General features: G+C 36.0%; 1 pseudogene; it reads right to left on the reverse strand.

Moving 5' to 3' along the window:
- Nucleotides 1-213: 213 nt before the first annotated feature.
- LOC101594972 lies at nt 214-555 on the reverse strand (annotated as a pseudogene).
- Between the last annotated feature and the right edge of the window lie 4,985 nt (nt 556-5,540).

Here is a 5,540-nt window from a genome sequence, read left to right on the forward strand (position 1 = left end):
AAACAACATGTTATATCATATTCATTTAACTTTAGTATGTTACCATAATTTTAAAAATTCTTCCTTTTCATAACTACTTGCATTTGAATACTACATTTGAGCCTCATTTAAAAACTCACCATTCAACAAGCCAATTGAACACATATACCCAAATTTACATCCTAAAATAAAAGAGTAAACTGGAGACATTAATCAAAAATGAGGGAGAAAGTTCTATTCTTTTTCATCATCTATGTGAGCAGGCTGCCAAGGACATGCTTTTCTTTTTTCCTAAGCCATTGCATCCTGGTTCTTCAGGAATCTGGTTTCCTTTTCCAGAATCATTAGGGAACTTAAACTTTTAGGCCTGAAGAATTCTCCGAATCCCTTTTGCCACTTAGGGGTTGGACATACACAAACTGGATTTCCTCCTGCATACTCATTTTCAGCTTTCCTGGACCAAACTGGCAGAGAATTAAGGACAGTAGTGGAGGAATCCAGCACCTTTCAGAGGATTCCAGAAGCCACCACTTTTCGGTAGGTGCCTGGGACACTGTCTGCTTTGGTGGGCACCATGTTCAAAGGCAACGTGATGGCAGAATTGCACTGGCTTGTTAGCAGAGGATGCTTCCTTGGGTGAGGAGGATGGTTTCATGTATTTAATTTCATTGTCAGCTACAGCATTTGCTTTAAGGTCCAGTAGAAAGCAGAACATAATGGTGGATAGCACATGGTAGAGTTGAGCTGCTCAAGAAATTGTGACTTGGAGCCAGAGAGAGAAACAAGGAAGCGTTAGATGAAGAGTATACTTCTCAAGGGCATGCCCAGTGACATACTTCTTCCAAGCTCTACGGGTTCCACCAACTTCAAATACCCAATTAATCTATGAATAAATCAGTAGATTAAAGGATAGTTAAGGTTCAAGCTTTCACTATCCTATCACCTTCAATCCCCTCATAAGAACACCTGTGCCCTTGGGACTAAACCATCAATACTTGCATTTTGGGAGAGACATCTCAAACTTTAACCATAGCAAAAGCTCAGTGTAGCCAAAACATGTGAAGATATCTATTGTAGTTCTGTTGAAAATATAATATCCAATTTTTAAGTTTCTGAAGGAAACAAACAGAAAATCTGTGCCTAAATGAGTGATTCATATCCTATCTAGACTTTGTACATATTCTGCAGCATTCAGAAAGTCACTAAATTCGTTTTTCATTCAATTTTCTTATTTAAAAAATGTAAATATCGGGCTGGAGAGATGGCTTAGTGGTTAAGTGCTTGTCCTGAAGCCGAAGGACCCTGGTTTGAGGCTCAACTCCCCAGGACCCACATTAGCCAGATGCACAAGGGGGCGCATGCGTCTGGAGTTTCTTTGCAGAGGCTGGAGGCCCTGGCGTGCCCATTCTCTCTCTGTCTATCTCTCTTCTCGATCTCTTTCAGTCTCTGTGCTTGCAAATAAAATTTTTAAAAAATGTATATATAATTTCTGCTTCATAAACTTGTGCATATTAATGGGGTGTGTAAATGTTTGTCACAATTGGATCTTAAGGAAGGATATTGATAAGGATAATTGGACAATAGTTTTATTTCACAAGAATCCAAAGAAAATCATATTTTAAATGTTCATTCCATGAAAGTCTGTTAAGATATTCCCCATGAGGCTGATATTCACTGTCACAATTCCTCACCTCACTGGCCCTGTCACTGAATGCTAATTACCCATATCCAATAACAAGTCTAATTTAGATTCTTGAGTTTTTGCATGTTATGGCTCAAGATACAGGAAATGACAAATGTCTGACCTTCCCTGGCTCATAATTCCCTGATGCTTTTTCCAGCTTTCTCAGAAGTTCACTTAAATTAGTGACACATAGCACTGGCATGCAAGCTTCCCAAACTTTACCTGATCACACCATAAAATGCCAATCTCAGTGAGGTATGGATCCTCTTCTGTCTGCTGAGAGTCACATGACATGTCATATCCTATCCTTTGGTGTATGACATGATTCCCTAAAGAAGCCATTTTAAAATGACTAATCTGAAATAATTGATCTGCATGCTAATTTGGAAAGGTTTAAATCATGGGACATTTGTAAGTCTCTTCACTTGATAATAGTACTTTTCACATGGTTTTCAAATGATTCTTGCAGATAAGACATTGAGAGCAAGTGGCTATCTATTTGATTAATTTGTTCATTGAATATTGAGAATCAACCTTTGTTCAAAAATTAGGCAGTGCACAAATATATTGAGTATTTTTGTTTAAGTATCTGTTACCTATCATATATATATATATGATATGTATATATATATGTATATATCATATACATATATATGTATATATCAAATATATGATAGATCATATATATATATATATATATATATATAAAATCTATCTAATATTTGCACAGATATATGTATTCTAAATGTCATGCATTGCATCGGTTTGTGTGGAGTTGAGAATCTCTACTTGGTTATCCTTTATTTTCTGCTTCAGGGTTTCATTTCAGGACTATAGACAATTTTATGTTTCTGCTCTTTTCTCAATACTTTCATGGTGATGGGACCTGTTTAGTACCTAGCAGGCTATACGACTGGAGGTTGTTCTATACAGATGACTTTCACAATGTAACACTTTATCTAAAACACCAAGGGCAGAAATTTTTTTGACAAGAAAGAAACCATGATTTTATAAAACCTAACCATTTAATTGGCACCTGTTACATTTGATATATTCTGTTTTATAGTAGCAAGTCACAAATCTTGCCACACTCAGTATGTAGCAAAGGGCATATACTTTCAAACTGCAAGAACAAGTTTGAATTTCCTACTGTAGTGTTATTAATTAGAAATAATATGTATTGGGGCTGGAGGGATGGAATAGCAATTAAGGCATTTGCCTGCAAAGCCAAAGGACCCAGGTTCAGTTCCTCAGGACCCACATAAGCCAGATGCAAAAGGAAGCACACAAGCATCTGGGATTCGTCTATAGTGGCTGCAGTCCCTGGCATGCCCATTCTCTCTCTCTCACTCTGCCTTTCTCTCTCTCTCTCCCTCTTTTTCTGGCAAACGAATAAATAAATGAATAAAATAAGGTGTATTTTAAAGTGTTAATTGAATATTTTAATGTTCTTACCATATAAAATGATAAATTCATATGGTTAAAGATATGTTCATCAACCTCACTTAACCTTTTTAAAATGTATATATAGATCAAAACACATTGAAATCCATAATTATATACTACTGTAATTTGTCAACTAATATTAGTGAATAAAGAAACAAAGAAAAGAGATTATAAAATGTGGAAATACTAGGACACATGGGTAATTAAGTGTCATTTTAGAACCTATACCCTATGAACTATAGAATCCTGTAGGACATAGAGAAATTGCACTGATATTTATAATATAATGTTGTATATAATGAAGTTAGTATTCTCAGTTACTCTGATGTTGAATGTCTCTCATCTTATAGACAAGAATACAGAATCTCAACAATTTGAGTTAAGCAAATAGTTAGCATTCATTAAAATCCAGATAATATGGTCCATCTGTGGCCTCAGCTGTGGATAATCTGAGTCTGACATTATTAAACATAAAAAAAAAATCACAAATAACAATTAACTAAGTGTGTATTGTGAACCAGTCTGAGCAGTGTGATGAATTTTTCCTTATGTTACTCAAAGACTACGTTAAAAGAATATTAAAAATATATTGTTTTCTAGGTACAAAAGCATAAGAATTATTATTAAAGTACTAGGGGGTGAGAATATAGCTAAATTGTAGACTCAACAGATATGTAAAATTGTACTGTATCACAATTGTATCAAAATTCAAAATTATTCATAAAAAATCTTGAGAAATTAAAAAAGGAAGGGGCATATTCAATTTGATCATGAATATCTAATGCTAACATCCTCATTCTTACCATTGATGTATTGAACAACTTATTAATAAGACTTAGAGAAACAGGAGAATGTCAACTTTTAGCACTCCTACTAAACATTACACAGTATTTCATGTCCACATCAAAATGTATGGCATAGGGGTAAAGTTAAGGAGGAAAAGCAAAAGCTTGTTATTTTCAGTTGATAAGATTATGCGGATAAAACAAAATTTACTGTAGGATTAAAACTTTCAGCAAGATACTACAAAATAGTGAATATACAAAAATCTTATCTATAAACAATAACAAAATAAACTTTCTAAAACTTTTATGTAAGCTAGCATGAAAATTCATAAAATTGTAGAAATAATTTTAACAGAAAGTGTTCTTGACTTGCACACAAAAAATTTCAGACCATTGCTCATAGAAATTAATAGGCCTATGCAGATAGGAAGGCACCATGCTTACATACTGGAAAATGGATTATTTCTAAGATATTAATCATTACCAAGCTGATGATTAATTTCAGTACGATATTATGAATAGCTTAAGGTTTGGTACAAATTATCAAGTTAATTCTTGACCCTATACTGGAATCTACATTGAATAATCAAAGGACCTAAAACAGCTAATAGAACCTTTTGCATTAGTTTTCATAAATATGTATTACATTTTGATCATATGTGCTTTACTATCCTCCATTGCTTCCCTTAGCTCCACTGTAACATTTATTAGCCACAGTAGCTACACCATGAAGAAAATGACTGTCCCTCCATTAGCATTCATTACACTTATCAGCTTTTGAGGGAGGGGATGAGTGCCTCAAGCACCTCCCCTATCTGGAACAGAATGTTAACTGCCCGCTCACATGCCAGTCATGGACAGGTAACCACAATTTCCGTAATTTCATGAGTGCAGTGGCCTTCTCTAGTCCACATTATAATGTTCCAAAGCACTAGTTCCCACCCTCCAGCTCTGACATTGTCTCTGGCTCATCTTCTGAGATGTTCTCTGAGTCCATATAGAGCTGACTACTTATTGGTCACTTATTTTAGCACCTGATGAGTTAAGATTCTGTGCATTAGCTGACACGTAAAATGGAATGACATGGCTGGAAGCCAGGAGAGAGTCAGTCCCCAGACAGTCAGCATGTCTAGTGCCAGAAGGCGCTACATAGGCGACTGGGGGAAATAACCAAGATCTGTCCAAGCAACACATTGTTGAACCTAATTAGCAACAAATAACCGGATGTGATGCCCACACAAGTGCAATAGTGGTACACAGCAATGGTGAGGAATCAATTGCTCTTGATTTGGCTAACTGGTCCACTCAGTGGTACTAGACCCATAGCTGGAGCTGGGAAACAAGTCAGAACCATACCCAAACACAAGCCCATTCTACAATATCAAGCTACCATCAATCACGGGGTATAAGAGGGCCTAAACCTACCATACTGTCTATCAAAAAAGTAAGTGTTATCTCAATTTTCTGGATGCTAACTTACTCTCCGTTGGAGAATCTGCTTCTCTTTTCCAGATAGATGCAGATCCTAAGAAGAGAGCTGCCCCAACATACCTCAAAAGGGGCCCAACTGAAACTAAGGACAACTGGCGAAATAAGCAAGGGCAACTTTTCCTGTGAACCGGATACCAGCACAAAGGGGAAGGATA

This window comes from Jaculus jaculus, chromosome 9 (genome assembly GCF_020740685.1).
Source record: "Jaculus jaculus isolate mJacJac1 chromosome 9, mJacJac1.mat.Y.cur, whole genome shotgun sequence".
Taxonomy (NCBI): domain Eukaryota; kingdom Metazoa; phylum Chordata; class Mammalia; order Rodentia; family Dipodidae; genus Jaculus; species Jaculus jaculus.